The sequence below is a fragment of the Petromyzon marinus genome, chromosome 85 (assembly GCF_048934315.1).
Source record: "Petromyzon marinus isolate PM22_M1 ecotype Great Lakes invasive population chromosome 85, UKy_Petmar_22M1.pri1.0, whole genome shotgun sequence".
Lineage (NCBI taxonomy): Eukaryota > Metazoa > Chordata > Hyperoartia > Petromyzontiformes > Petromyzontidae > Petromyzon > Petromyzon marinus.
The window spans coordinates 1,640,277-1,657,073 of NC_133750.1; the positions used below are offsets into that span (position 1 = coordinate 1,640,277).

The 16,797-nt window shown below is 32.4% G+C and overlaps 1 long non-coding RNA gene across 2 annotated transcripts in view; it reads right to left on the bottom strand.

The window, feature by feature from the left end:
* The window catches only part of LOC142907912 (uncharacterized), a 217,534-nt gene that overhangs the window by 190,668 nt on the left and 10,069 nt on the right, over window positions 1-16,797 (bottom strand). For both annotated transcript variants that reach the window (XR_012931385.1, XR_012931384.1), the window contains exon 3: window positions 1,390-1,523. This is a non-coding gene — a long non-coding RNA (uncharacterized LOC142907912). The remainder of the gene's footprint in view (window positions 1-1,389; window positions 1,524-16,797) is intronic.

The following is a 16,797-nucleotide window of genomic DNA, read 5'->3' on the forward strand; positions in this document are numbered from 1 at the left end:
ATTAACAATCGGCATATCAATCAACATAGCTTAGCTAATCTGGCCATTGTACTTAAACCTTAATAAGTATGTACATCCCACTGCATAACTGTACACTTCCGTTTGAATAAAATGTACATCTCCATGCATAATTCCGTGCTTCCTGTTGATGTGCTAATATTCACCCCGCAATGTCCTCTACACTGCTGCAAGTTTAAAGGATTAAACAACGACACATAGTCTAAAGAATCTAAATGCTCTTAGTTTTTTTCGGTAAAGTCACGTTGAAGAGAAACAACAAAATAACAAAATATATATAAAACAATAAAAAATTCTCACGACGTTTCGACCATAACTCAAACGGTCATCATCAGGTGTGTCGGTTTGCATAAATTTATTTTGAAAACGGCATATTTATTTATATATATATATAAATAACGTTTGCGTCACGCGCAACGATTGGCTGTTTGCCAGGACTAGTCCATCTATTTTTTGAAAAGAGGAGGGGGGAGACGAAATTTGTTTTTATGTATGCTGTCTGAAAGGCACTGTAAGCGTGAACAATCAATCAAGAACTGAAATGATTTATCAAATCTTTCCAATGATTGCTAAGATAGAATCCATCTTCTCGGTTGAAATTGTCTCTGTGTTTGTATATGTGGATAGCCTCATGAACGAATCTCTCATGGAAGCCAGATGGCTTACAAAGAACCTCCGTCTTGGAAAAGTCAATGGCATGTGAGCCTACTGAATTAGAACAATGATCTGCTACGGCCGAGGTGTTGGTCCTACCGTGTTTAAGGTCTGCTTTATGTTCACGAATGCGGTCCGAGATATGGCGTTTGGTTTCTCCAATGTAACTACTACCACAGAGGCAACTTAGTTTGTAGACACCAGGGTATTGTATGTCCGGAATCACATCTTTTACAGACGGAACCAGATCACGGATTTTATGTAATGTGTTGAAACGGACCTGGATCTTGTGTTTATTCAGACAGCATACATAAAAACAAATTTCGTCTCCCCCCTCCTCTTTTCAAAAAATAGATGGACTAGTCCTGGCAAACTGCCAATCGTTTATGCAAACCGACACACCTGATGATGACCGTTTGAGTTATGGTCGAAACGTCGTGAGAATTTTTTATTGTTTTATATATATTTTGTTATTTTGTTGTTTCTCTTCAACGTGACTTTACCGAAAAAACTAAGAATATGAATTACTGCAGTCACGAAAGCTTTAAATCAAAATTTAGTCGCGGGTGTTGTTGAGAGTTAACGGCGCCCTCTAAGCTGCGTGGCTCAAATCGCCAACAAGCAAACTCTCACGAACGTCCAACCGAGACAAAGTAACGTCTTGTAAGACGGACTACAAACGCGATTACCAGGTTATCCACTAACAAAGACACTTACTTGTTGATACACGGCGTATCGATGACCCTGTAACCCGTCTAAAGAGATCGCCACGAACTCTCCCGAAGCAAAGTCGCCAACCAGTCATCAAGCAATCGTGCTCGCCAGGCTGAGTCTCGCAGGAGAAGGGAAATCTGCAGAGCGAGGAGTCGAGCGTCTATCCTCAGTAAAATTCCACTCGAAATGATCTTGAGGTCTGATTTTAAGCCCCTTATAACTCCCCTCTAGCATTCAAATCCTTTGTTCTCGATTTGGCCTATCGTGGACTTTGCATTCAATTGTTAATTTTTACATTAACAATACGCAGATCAATCAACCTAGCTTAGCTAATCTGGCCATTGTACTTAAAGCTTAATAAGTATGTACATCCCACTGCATAATTGTACGCTTCTGTTTGAATAAAATGTACATCTCCATGCATAATTCCATGCTTCCTGTTAATTTGCTAATATTCACCCGGCTATGTCCTCTAAACTTGCAGCAGTTCAGAGGATTTGACAGTGACATACAGTCTAAATAATAAAAATGAAGACGTCGAGTTTGATTTGGACTAAGGGGTGCAAATTTAGACTGTACTGACTTTGTTTCATAAATATATTTAAGGACACTCGTGTTGAGCGGGGTGTTTCTGGAAAACGAGGTTGCTATGTTCCTATTGAAGTCATAAACTTTGAGTAATCATCTGAATGGTTTAGCTTGTAAGCGTGGTTTTACATAACGTACCGCAAAAAAAATCACTCATCAACTTTTAGTCTTCAGTGTGTATGTATACTCTTGTGAATGTGTTCAATATTTAAGCACGTGTTTTATATTTTGGACGTGTTTTTGTTACGGTAACTGCATTGAACATGGAGGTGTTACCAGCACCTCGCACCCGTCCAGAGACCTCGTGGGCCGCTGTGGTGGCTACGAGACCTCCCTCAAGGACATTGCTCTTATCCACCACAGCGTTACCGACCGGGAACGCCGATGAGGTTGAAGGTTGTTAATACAGAAGTTTATTCGTGGCAGGGGAATGCCAAACAACATGGAGTGGCTCTTCTTCTGAGAATGAAAACCCGTATACGTATGTGTGTGTATGCATGTACAATCGTGCGTGTTCGCAGTGGAACGCAATCCTTGTGTTCGTACACTGCTGTGAATGTACACTGCGTTGTATGTCTGTATGTATGTACACCCCTGTATATGCACACTCGTGTGTGAATGCACACCGCTATATATATAAACAGTCGTGTTAGGATGCACACTCGGGTGTGAATGTCTACTCGTCCATGTTCTTTTTAAGGAATGAAATGGTAGCAATAATTTACGATCAGTCATCTTTAAAAACACAAATCAGGACTTTATTAATCTGCAACAATATCAACGTTAAAACTCGCATCAAAATCTTTATTAATTCGCTTTTTCAAACAAGTTAAGGAACTATGAAAATAATTTCACTTTCATTAATTCTACAGTCATAAAATATTCTCAAAATCAAACACGGAAACGTCTTAATCCTTCCAAATTGACGTCCTTATCGACTGAAGCCATTCGTCCACAAGTCCAAGCCATCAAACATAGGAACAACGAACGCACATTCTGAAACCGACACTTTGAAGTATTTTTTTTTAAATCAAACAATAAAGAAATTAAGGAAAAATGTTTAAAATATATGGCAACGTTATGATCACAGTCTTTCTCCAACTTTAGCTCAACAAGGCCACTTAGTCACGACAGTAAAATCAGGAATTGGCCCACCTCACAACCACTGTGCATCACACCACATCAACAAGTAATCCGAAATGACTACAAAGCACCACCTTAACGTGACGAAGTCTAGAAGGAACTTCAACACTCAAGTAGCGATGAGAAGATGACAACACGTGGCACCTTCTACCATAAACACCACACGTGGAGAGATCCTCGCTGAGATCCTCGCTGAGACTCAGGTGGAGAGATCCTCGCTGAGTCTCAGGTGGAGAGATCCTCGCTGAGATCCTCGCTGAGTCTCAGGTGGAGAGATCCTCGCTGAGATCCTCGCTGAGATCCTCGCTGAGACTCAGGTGGAGAGATCCTCACTGAGATCCTCGCTGAGATCCTCGCTGAGATCCTCGCTGAGTCTCAGGTGGAGAGATCCTCGCTGAGATCCTCGCTGAGACTCAGGTGGAGAGATCCTCGCTGAGATCCTCGCTGAGTCTCAGGTGGAGAGATCCTCGCTGAGATCCTCGCTGAGACTCAGGTGGAGAGATCCTCGCTGAGATCCTCGCTGAGATCCTCGCTGAGATCCTCGCTGAGTCTCAGGCGGAGAGATCCTCGCTGAGACTCAGGTGGAGAGATCCTCGCTGAGATCCTCGCTGAGATCCTCGCTGAGACTCAGGTGGAGAGATCCTCGCTGAGATCCTCGCTGAGATCCTCGCTGAGACTCAGGTGGAGAGATCCTCACTGAGATCCTCGCTGAGATCCTCGCTGAGACTCAGGTGGAGAGATCCTCGCTGAGATCCTCGCTGAGATCCTCGCTGAGTCTCAGGTGGAGAGATCCTCGCTGAGATCCTCGCTGAGATCCTCGCTGAGATCCTCGCTGAGTCTCAGGTGGAGAGATCCTCGCTGAGATCCTCGCTGAGACTCAGGTGGAGAGATCCTCGCTGAGATCCTCGCTGAGTCTCAGGTGGAGAGATCATCGCTGAGATCCTCGCTGAGATCCTTGCTGAGATCCTCGCTGAGATCCTCGCTGAGTCTCAGGCGGAGAGATCCTCGCTGAGGTCCTCGCTGAGTCTCAGGCGGAGAGATCCTCGCTGAGATCCTCGCTGAGTCTCAGGTGGAGAGATCCTCGCTGAGATTCTCGCTGAGTCTCAGGTGGAGAGATCCTCGCTGAGATTCTCGCTGAGTCTCAGGCGGAGAGATCCTCGCTGAGATCCTCGCTGAGATCCTCGCTGAGTCTCAGGTGGAGAGATCCTCGCTGAGATCCTCGCTGAGATCCTCACTGAGATCCTCGCTGAGTCTCAGGTGGAGAGATCCTCGCTGAGATCCTCGCTGAGATCCTCGCTGAGATTCTCGCTGAGTCTCAGGCGGAGAGATCCTCGCTGAGATCCTCGCTGAGATCCTCGCTGAGATCCTCGCTGAGTCTCAGGTGGAGAGATCCTCGCTGAGATCCTCGCTGAGACTCAGGTGGAGAGATCCTCGCTGAGATCCTCGCTGAGTCTCAGGTGGAGAGATCCTCGCTGAGATCCTCGCTGAGACTCAGGTGGAGAGATCCTCACTGAGATCCTCGCTGAGATCCTCGCTGAGATCCTCGCTGAGACTCAAGCGGAGAGATCCTCGCTGAGTCTCAGGTGGTGACTTTACCCAAAGAACCAAGAATAATAATTTTATTGTTTTACAATAATTTTATTGTTTTATATTTTTATTATTTTATTGTTTTATATTTTTATTATTTTATTGTTTCCCTTCTACGCGGTGGTGGTGACTTTACCCAAAGAACCAAGAATAATAATTTAATTAAATAAACAAAACTAATGACTTCACTAACACTCATTAAACATGGGGCCACTATTTAAAACATTATTAATAATTGTAGTAGAATACAGAGAATGGATTAGAATGTCACGCGTTTCTGTCATTCGAGTAACGTTATTCTGTGTTGAGGGGCATCTAAGATTCAGATGGTCAGCTAAATCAGTGAGAATAATCACGAAACCCCGCTATCCTAGCCTGCTACTGTTTGTATGCACGTGGATCTGTACCGCTGTGTGTGTCCACTCGTGTGTTTATTTACACTCGTTTCATGTGGATATGTACACGTGTGAATGTGTGTACAGGTATGTACTATCGTTTGTTCGCACATTTGTTGGTATAGTAGAACGCAATCCTTCTGGTCACAGCACCCATCACGTAGTGTAACAGCTTTAAATAGAGCTTAACACGTAGTAGTAAGGCTTTCGCGACCAATATATTGTTCATAATAAAGTTTTTTTTTGGGTTAGATTAGATCGCGTTTATTTATAAATGTGTCGTAACCCTCCACCACCCGACACGGCCAATCAGCAAAAAAAATGTGTCACGTTGACAAAAGACGAAAATAGTTCACTACTTCAGTAGTAATTCACTACTAAGTAGTAATTCACTACTAAGTAGTAATTCACTAATTAAGTAGTAATTCACTACTAAGTAGTAATTCACTACTAAGTAGTAAAGACAAATAATTCACTACTAAGTAGTAATTCACTACTAAGTAGTAATTCACTACTAAGTAGTAATTCACTACTTAAGTAGTAATTCACTACTAAGTAGTAATTCACTACTAAGTAGTAAAGACAAATAATTCACTACTAAGTAGTAATTCACTACTAAGTAGTAATTTACTACTAAGTAGTAAAGACAAATAATTCACTACTAAGTAGTAATTCACTACTAAGTAGTAATTCACTACTAAGTAGTAAAGACAAATAATTAACTACTAAGTAGTAATTCACTACTAAGTAGTAATTCACTACTAAGTAGTAATTCACTACTAAGTAGTAAAGACAAATAATTCACTACTAAGTAGTAATTCACTACTAAGTAGTAATTCACTACTAAGTAGTAATTCACTACTTAAGTAGTAAAGACAAATAATTCACTACTAAGTAGTAATTCACTACTAAGTAGTAATTCACTACTAAGTAGTAATTCACTAAGTAGTAATTCACTAAGTAGTAATTCATTACTAAGTAGTAATTCACTACTAAGTAGTAATTCACTACTAAGTAGTAATTCACTACTAAGTAGTAATTCACTACTAAGTAGTAAAGACAAATAATTAACTACTAAGTAGTAAATCACTACTAAGTAGTAATTCACTACTAAGTAGTAATTCACTACTAAGTAGTAAAGACAAATAATTCACTACTAAGTAGTAATTCACTACTAAGTAGTAATTCACTACTAAGTAGTAATTCACTACTAAGTAGTAAAGACAAATAATTCACTACTAAGTAGTAATTCACTACTAAGTAGTAATTCACTACTAAGTAGTAATTCACTACCAAGTAGTAAAGACAAATAATTCACTACTAAGTAGTAATTCACTACTAAGTAGTAATTCACTACTAAGTAGTAATTCACTACTAAGTAGTAAAGACTAATAATTCACTACTAAGTAGTAATTCACTACTAAGTAGTAATTCAATACCAAGTAGTAAAGACAAATAATTCACTACTAAGTAGTAATTCACTACTAAGTAGTAATTCACTACTAAGTAGTAATTCACTACCAAGTAGTAAAGACAAATAATTCACTACTAAGTAGTAATTCACTACTAAGTAATAAAGACAAATAATTCACTACTAAGTAGTAATTCACTACTAACTAGTAATTCACTACTAAGTAGTAATTCACTACTTAAGTAGTAATTCACTACTAAGTAGTAATTCACTACTAAGTAGTAAAGACAAATAATTCACTACTAAGTAGTAATTCACTACTAAGTAGTAATTCACTACCAAGTAGTAATTTACTACTAAGTAGTAAAGACAAATAATTAACTACTAAGTAGTAATTCACTACTAAGTAGTAATTCACTACTAAGTAGTAATTCACTACTAAGTAGTAAAGACAAATAATTCACTACTAAGTAGTAATTCACTACTAAGTAGTAATTCACTACTAAGTAGTAAAGTCTAATAATTCACTACTTAAGTAGTAATTCACTACTAAGTAGCAATTCACTACTAAGTAGTAATTCACTACTAAGTAGTAATTCACTACTAAGTAGTAATTCACTACTAAATAGTAAAGACAAATAATTCACTACTAAGTAGTAATTCACTACTAAGTAGCAATTCACTACTAAGTAGTAATTCACTACTAAGTAGTAAAGACAAATAATTCACTACTAAGTAGTAATTCACTACTAAGTAGTAAAGACAAATAATTCACTACTAATTAGTAATTCACTACTAATTAGTAATTCACTACTAAGTAGTAATTCACTACTAAGTAGTAAAGTCAAATAATTCACTACTAAGTAGTAATTCACTACTAAGTAGTAATTCACTACTAAGTAGTAATTCACTACTAAGTAGTAATTCACTACTAAGTAGTAAAGACAAATAATTCACTACTAAGTAGTAATTCACTACTAAGTAGTAATTCAATACTAAGTAGTAATTCACTACTAAGGAGTAATTCACTACTAAGTAGTAAAGACAATTAATTCACTACTTAAGTAGTAATTCACTACTAAGTAGTAATTCACTGCTAAGTAGTAATTCACTATTAAGTAGTAATTCACTACTAAGTAGTAAAGACAAATAATTCACTACTAAGTAGTAATTCACTACTAAGTAGTAATTCACTACTAAGTAGTAAAGTCAAATAATTCACTACTTAAGTAGTAATTCACTACTAAGTAGCAATTCACTACTAAGTAGTAATTCACTACTAATTAGTAAAGACAAATAATTCACTACTTAAGTAGTAATTCACTACTTAAGTAGTAATTCACTACTAAGTAGCAATTCACTACTAAGTAGTAATTCACTACTAAGTAGTAAATACAAATAATTCACTACTAAGTAGTAAATCACTACTAAGTAGTAATTCACTACTTAAGTAGTAATTCACTACTAAGTAGTAAAGACTAATAATTCACTACTAAGTAGTAATTCACTACTAAGTAGTAATTCACTACTAAGTAGTAATTCACTACTAAGTAGTAATTCACTACTAAGTAGTAAAGACAAATAATTCACTACTAAGTAGTAATTCACTACTAAGTAGTGAAGACAAATAATTCACTACTAATTAGTAATTCACTACTAAGTAGTAATTCACTACTAAGTAGTAATTCACTACTAAGTAGTAAAGTCAAATAATTCACTACTAAGTAGTAATTCACTACTAAGTAGTAATTCACTACTAAGTAGTAATTCACCACTAAGTAGTAAAGACAAATAATTCACTACTAAGTAGTAATTCACTACTAAGTAGTAATTCACTACTAAGTAGTAATTCACTACTAAGTAGTAATTCACTACTTAAGTAGTAAAGACAAATAATTCACTACTAAGTAGTAATTCACTACTAAGTAGTAATTCACTACTAAGTAGTAATTCACTACTAAGTAGTAATTCACTACTAAGTAGTAAAGACAAATAATTAACTACTAAGTAGTAATTCACTACTAAGTAGTAATTCACTACTAAGTAGTAATTCACTACTAAGTAGTAAAGACAAATAATTCACTACTAAGTAGTAATTCACTACTAAGTAGTAATTCACTACTAAGTAGTAATTCACTACCAAGTAGTAAAGACAAATAATTCACTACTAAGTAGTAATTCACTACTAAGTAGTAATTCACTACTAAGTAGTAATTCACTACTAAGTAGTAAAGACTAATAATTCACTACTAAGTAGTAATTCACTACTAAGTAGTAATTCACTACCAAGTAGTAAAGACAAATAATTCACTACTAAGTAGTAATTCACTACTAAGTAGTAATTCACTACTAAGTAGTAATTCACTACCAAGTAGTAAAGACAAATAATTCACTACTAAGTAGTAATTCACTACTAAGTAGTAATTCACTACTAAGTAGTAATTCACTACCAAGTAGTAAAGACAAATAATTCACTACTAAGTAGTAATTCACTACTAAGTAATAAAGACAAATAATTCACTACTAAGTAGTAATTCACTACTAAGTAGTAATTCACTACTAAGTAGTAATTCACTACTTAAGTAGTAATTCACTACTAAGTAGTAATTCACTACTAAGTAGTAAAGACAAATAATTCACTACTAAGTAGTAATTCACTACTAAGTAGTAATTCACTACCAAGTAGTAATTTACTACTAAGTAGTAAAGACAAATAATTAACTACTAAGTAGTAATTCACTACTAAGTAGTAATTCACTACTAAGTAGTAATTCACTACTAAGTAGTAAAGACAAATAATTCACTACTAAGTAGTAATTCACTACTAAGTAGTAATTCACTACTAAGTAGTAATTCACTACTAAGTAGTAATTCACTACTAAGTAGTAAAGTCTAATAATTCACTACTTAAGTAGTAATTCACTACTAAGTAGCAATTCACTACTAAGTAGTAATTCACTACTAAGTAGTAATTCACTACTAAGTAGTAATTCACTACTAAGTAGTAAAGACAAATAATTCACTACTAAGTAGTAATTCACTACTAAGTAGTAATTCACTACTTTAGTAGTAATTCACTACTAAGTAGTAAAGACAAATAATTCACTACTTAAGTAGTAATTCACTACTAAGTAGCAATTCACTACTAAGTAGTAATTCACTACTAAGTAGTAAAGACAAATAATTCACTACTAAGTAGTAATTCACTACTAAGTAGTAAAGACAAATAATTCACTACTAATTAGTAATTCACTACTAAGTAGTAATTCACTACTAAGTAGTAATTCACTACTAAGTAGTAAAGTCAAATAATTCACTACTAAGTAGTAATTCACTACTAAGTAGTAATTCACTACTAAGTAGTAATTCACTACTAAGTAGTAATTCACTACTAAGTAGTAAAGACAAATAATTCACTACTAAGTAGTAATTCACTACTAAGTAGTAATTCAATACTAAGTAGTAATTCACTACTAAGGAGTAATTCACTACTAAGTAGTAAAGACAATTAATTCACTACTTAAGTAGTAATTCACTACTAAGTAGTAATTCACTGCTAAGTAGTAATTCACTATTAAGTAGTAATTCACTACTAAGTAGTAAAGACAAATAATTCACTACTAAGTAGTAATTCACTACTAAGTAGTAATTCACTACTAAGTAGTAAAGTCAAATAATTCACTACTTAAGTAGTAATTCACTACTAAGTAGCAATTCACTACTAAGTAGTAATTCACTACTAATTAGTAAAGACAAATAATTCACTACTTAAGTAGTAATTCACTACTAAGTAGCAATTCACTACTAAGTAGTAATTCACTACTAAGTAGTAAATACAAATAATTCACTACTAAGTAGTAAATCACTACTAAGTAGTAATTCACTACTTAAGTAGTAATTCACTACTAAGTAGTAAAGACTAATAATTCACTACTAAGTAGTAATTCACTACTAAGTAGTAATTCACTACTAAGTAGTAATTCACTACTAAGTAGTAAAGACAAATAATTCACTACTAAGTAGTAATTCACTACTAAGTAGTGAAGACAAATAATTCACTACTAATTAGTAATTCACTACTAAGTAGTAATTCACTACTAAGTAGTAATTCACTACTAAGTAGTAAAGTCAAATAATTCACTACTAAGTAGTAATTCACTACTAAGTAGTAATTCACTACTAAGTAGTAATTCACTACTAAGTAGTAATTCACTACTAAGTAGTAAAGACAAATAATTCACTACTAAGTAGTAATTCACTACTAAGTAGTAATTCAATACTAAGTAGTAATTCACTACTAAGGAGTAATTCACTACTAAGTAGTAAAGACAATTAATTCACTACTTAAGTAGTAATTCACTACTAAGTAGTAATTCACTGCTAAGTAGTAATTCACTATTAAGTAGTAATTCACTACTAAGTAGTAAAGACAAATAATTCACTACTAAGTAGTAATTCACTACTAAGTAGTAATTCACTACTAAGTAGTAAAGTCAAATAATTCACTACTTAAGTAGTAATTCACTACTAAGTAGCAATTCACTACTAAGTAGTAATTCACTACTAATTAGTAAAGACAAATAATTCACTACTTAAGTAGTAATTCACTACTAAGTAGCAATTCACTACTAAGTAGTAATTCACTACTAAGTAGTAAATACAAATAATTCACTACTAAGTAGTAAATCACTACTAAGTAGTAATTCACTACTTAAGTAGTAATTCACTTCTAAGTAGTAAAGACTAATAATTCACTACTAAGTAGTAATTCACTACTAAGTAGTAATTCACTACTAAGTAGTAATTCACTACTAAGTAGTAAAGACAAATAATTCACTACTAAGTAGTAATTCACTACTAAGTAGTGAAGACAAATAATTCACTACTAAGTAGTAATTCACTACTAAGTAGTAATTCACTACTAAGTAGTAAAGACAAATAATTCACTACTAAGTAGTAATTCACTACTAAGTAGTAAAGACTAATAATTCACTACTAAGTAGTAATTCACTACTAAGTAGTAATTCACTACTAAGTAGTAAAGTCAAATAATTCACTACTAAGTAGTAATTCACCACTAAGTAGTAATTCACTACTAAGTAGTAATTCACTACTAAGTAGTATAGACAAATAATTCACTACTAAGTAGTAATTCACTACTAAGTAGTAATTCACTACTAAGTAGTAATTCACTACTAAGTAGTAAATACAAATAATTCACTACTAAGTAGTAATTCACTACTAAGTAGTAATTCACTACTAAGTAGTAAATCACTACTAAGTAGTAATTCACTACTTAAGTAGTAATTCACTACTAAGTAGTATAGACAAATAATTCACTACTAAGTAGTAATTCACTACTAAGTAGTAATTCACTAAGTAGTAATTCACTAAGTAGTAATTCACTACTAAGTAGTAATTCACTACTAAGTAGTAATTCACTACTAAGTAGTAAAGACAAATAATTCACTACTAAGTAGTAATTCACTACTAAGTAGTAAAGACTAATAATTCACTACTAAGTAGTAAAGACTAATAATTCACTACTAAGTAGTAATTCACTACTAAGTAGTAATTCACTACTAAGTAGTAAAGTCAAATAATTCACTACTAAGTAGTAATTCACTACTAAGTAGTAATTCACTACTAAGTAGTATAGACAAATAATTCACTACTAAGTAGTAATTCACTACTAAGTAGTAATTCACTACTAAGTAGTAATTCACTACTAAGTAGTAAATACAAATAATTCACTACTAAGTAGTAATTCACTACTAAGTAGTAATTCACTACCAAGTAGTAATTCACTACCAAGTAGTAAAGACAAATAATTCACTACTAAGTAGTTATTCACTACTAAGTAGTAATTCACTACTATGTAGTAAAGACAAATAATTCACTACTAAGTAGTAATTCACTACTAAGTAGTAAAGACAAATAATTCACTACTTAAGTAGTAACTCACTACTAAGTAGTAATTCACTACTAAGTAGTAATTCACTACTAAGTAGTAATTCACTACTAAGTAGTAAAGACAAATAATTCACTACTAAGTAGTAATTCACTACTAAGTAGTAATTCACTACTAAGTAGTAAAGACAAATAATGCACTACTAAGTAGTGATTCACTACTAAGTAGTAATTCACTACTAAGTAGTAAATCACTACTAAGTAGTAATTCACTACTTAAGTAGTAATTCACTACTAAGTAGTATAGACAAATAATTCACTACTAAGTAGTAATTCACTACTAAGTAGTAATTCACTAAGTAGTAATTCACTACTAAGTAGTAATTCACTAAGTAGTAATTCACTACTAAGTAGTAATTCACTACTAAGTAGTAATTCACTACTAAGTAGTAAAGACAAATAATTCACCACTAAGTAGTAATTCACTACTAAGTAGTAATTCACTACTAAGTAGTAATTCACTACTAAGTAGTATAGACAAATAATTCACTACTAAGTAGTAATTCACTACTAAGTAGTAATTCGCTACTAAGTAGTAATTCACTACTAAGCAGTAAAGACAAATAATTCACTACTAAGTAGTGATTCACTACTAAGTAGTAATTCACTACTAAGTAGTAAATCACTACTAAGTAGTAATTCACTACTTAAGTAGTAATTCACTACTAAGTAGTATAGACAAATAATTCACTACTAAGTAGTAATTCACTACTAAGTAGTAATTCACTACTAAGTAGTAATTCACTAAGTGGTAATTCACTACTAAGTAGTAATTCACTAAGTAGTAATTCACTACTAAGTAGTAATTCACTACTAAGTAGTAATTCACTACTAAGTAGTAAAGACAAATAATTCACTACTAAGTAGTAATTCACTACTAAGTAGTAATTCACTACTAAGTAGTAATTCACTACTAAGTAGTAATTCACTACTAAGTAGTATAGACAAATAATTTACTACTAAGTAGTAATTCACTACTAAGTAGTAATTCACTAAGTAGTAATTCACTACTAAGTAGTAATTCACTAAGTAGTAATTCACTACTAAGTAGTAATTCACTACTAAGTAGTAATTCACTACTAAGTAGTAAAGACAAATAATTCACTACTAAGTAGTAATTCACTACTAAGTAGTAATTCACTACTAAGTAGTAATTCACTACTAAGTAGTATAGACAAATAATTCACTACTAAGTAGTAATTCACTACTAAGTAGTAATTCACTACTAAGTAGCAATTCACTACTAAGCAGTAAAGACAAATAATTCACTACTAAGTAGTGATTCACTACTAAGTAGTAATTCACTACTAAGTAGTAAATCACTACTAAGTAGTAATTCACTACTTAAGTAGTAATTCACTACTAAGTAGTATAGACAAATAATTCACTACTAAGTAGTAATTCACTACTAAGTAGTAATTCACTAAGTAGTAATTCACTACTAAGTAGTAATTCACTAAGTAGTAATTCACTACTAAGTAGTAATTCACTACTAAGTAGTAAAGACAAATAATTCACTACTAAGTAGTAATTCACTACTAAGTAGTAATTCACTACTAAGTAGTAATTCACTACTAAGTAGTATAGACAAATAATTTACTACTAAGTAATAATTCACTACTAAGTAGTAATTCACTACCAAGTAGTAATTTACTGCTAAGTAGTAAAGACAAATAATTCACTACTAAGTAGTAATTCACTACTAAGTAGTAATTCACTACTAAATAGTAATTCACTAAGTAGTAATTCACTACTAAGTAGTAATTCACTACTAAGTAGTAAAGACAAATAATTCACTACTAAGTAGTAATTCACTACTAAGCAGTAAAGACAAATAATTCACTACTAAGTAGTGATTCACTACTAAGTAGTAATTCACTACTAAGTAGTAAATCACTACTAAGTAGTAATTCACTACTTAAGTAGTAATTCACTACTAAGTAGTATAGACAAATAATTCACTACTAAGTAGTAATTCACTACTAAGTAGTAATTCACTACTAAGTAGTAATTCACTACTAAGTAGTAATTCACTAAGTAGTAATTCACTACTAAGTAGTAATTCACTACTAAGTAGTAAAGACAAATAATTCACTACTAAGTAGTAATTCACTACTAAGTAGTAATTCACTACTAAGTAGTAATTCACTACTAAGTAGTATAGACTAATAATTCACTACTAAGTAGTAATTCACTACTAAGTAGTAATTCACTACTAAGTAGTAATTCACTACTAAGCAGTAAAGACAAATAATTCACTACTAAGTAGTAATTCACTACTAAGTAGTAACGACAAATAATTCACTACTTAAGTAGTAATTCACTACTAAGTAGTAATTCACTACTAAGTAGTAATTCACTACTAAGTAGTAATTAACTACTAAGTAGTAATTCACTACTAAGTAGTAATTCACTACTAAGTAGTCAAGACAAATAATTCACTACTAAGTAGTAATTCACTACTAAGTAGTAATTCACTACTAAGTAGTAATTCACTACTAAGTAGTAAAGACAAATAATTCACTACTAAGTAGTAATTCACTACTAAGTAGTAATTCACTACTAAGTAGTAATTCACTACTAAGTAGTAAAGTCTAATAATTCACTACTTAAGTAGTAATTCACTACTAAGTAGCAATTCACTACTAAGTAGTAATTCACTACTAAGTAGTAATTCACTACTAAGTAGTAAAGACAAATAATTCACTACTAAGTAGTAATTCACTACTAAGTAGTAATTCACTACTTTAGTAGTAATTCACTACTAAGTAGTAAAGACAAATAATTCACTACTTAAGTAGTAATTCACTACTAAGTAGCAATTCACTACTAAGTAGTAATTCACTACTAAGTAGTAAAGACAAATAATTCACTACTAATTAGTAATTCACTACTAAGTAGTAATTCACTACTAAGTAGTAATTCACTACTAAGTAGTAAAGTCAAATAATTCACTACTAAGTAGTAATTCACTACTAAGTAGTAATTCACTACTAAGTAGTAATTCACTACTAAGTAGTAATTCACTACTAAGTAGTAAAGACAAATAATTCACTACTAAGTAGTAATTAACTACTAAGTAGTAATTCAATACTAAGTAGTAATTCACTACTAAGGAGTAATTCACTACTAAGTAGTAAAGACAATTAATTCACTACTTAAGTAGTAATTCACTACTAAGTAGTAATTCACTGCTAAGTAGTAATTCACTATTAAGTAGTAATTCACTACTAAGTAGTAAAGACAAATAATTCACTACTAAGTAGTAATTCACTACTAAGTAGTAATTCACTACTAAGTAGTAAAGTCAAATAATTCACTACTTAAGTAGTAATTCACTACTAAGTAGCAATTCACTACTAAGTAGTAATTCACTACTAATTAGTAAAGACAAATAATTCACTACTTAAGTAGTAATTCACTACTAAGTAGCAATTCACTACTAAGTAGTAATTCACTACTAAGTAGTAAATACAAATAATTCACTACTAAGTAGTAAATCACTACTAAGTAGTAATTCACTACTTAAGTAGTAATTCACTACTAAGTAGTAAAGACTAATAATTCACTACTAAGTAGTAATTCACTACTAAGTAGTAATTCACTACTAAGTAGTAATTCACTACTAAGTAGTAAAGACAAATAATTCACTACTAAGTAGTAATTCACTACTAAGTAGTAATTCACTACTAAGTAGTAAAGACAAATAATTCACTACTAAGTAGTAATTCACTACTAAGTAGTAAAGACTAATAATTCACTACTAAGTAGTAATTCACTACTAAGTAGTAATTCACTACTAAGTAGTAAAGTCAAATAATTCACTACTAAGTAGTAATTCACCACTAAGTAGTAATTCACTACTAAGTAGTAATTCACTACTAAGTAGTATAGACAAATAATTCACTACTAAGTAGTAATTCACTACTAAGTAGTAATTCACTACTAAGTAGTAATTCACTACTAAGTAGTAAATACAAATAATTCACTACTAAGTAGTAATTCACTACTAAGTAGTAATTCACTACTAAGTAGTAAATCACTACTAAGTAGTAATTCACTACTTAAGTAGTAATTCACTACTAAGTAGTATAGACAAATAATTCACTACTAAGTAGTAATTCACTACTAAGTAGTAATTCACTAAGTAGTAATTCACTACTAAGTAGTAATTCACTAAGTAGTAATTCACTACTAAGTAGTAATTCACTACTAAGTAGTAAAGACAAATAATTCACTACTAAGTAGTAATTCACTACTAAGTAGTAAAGACTAATAATTCACTACTAAGTAGTAATTCACTACTAAGTAGTAATT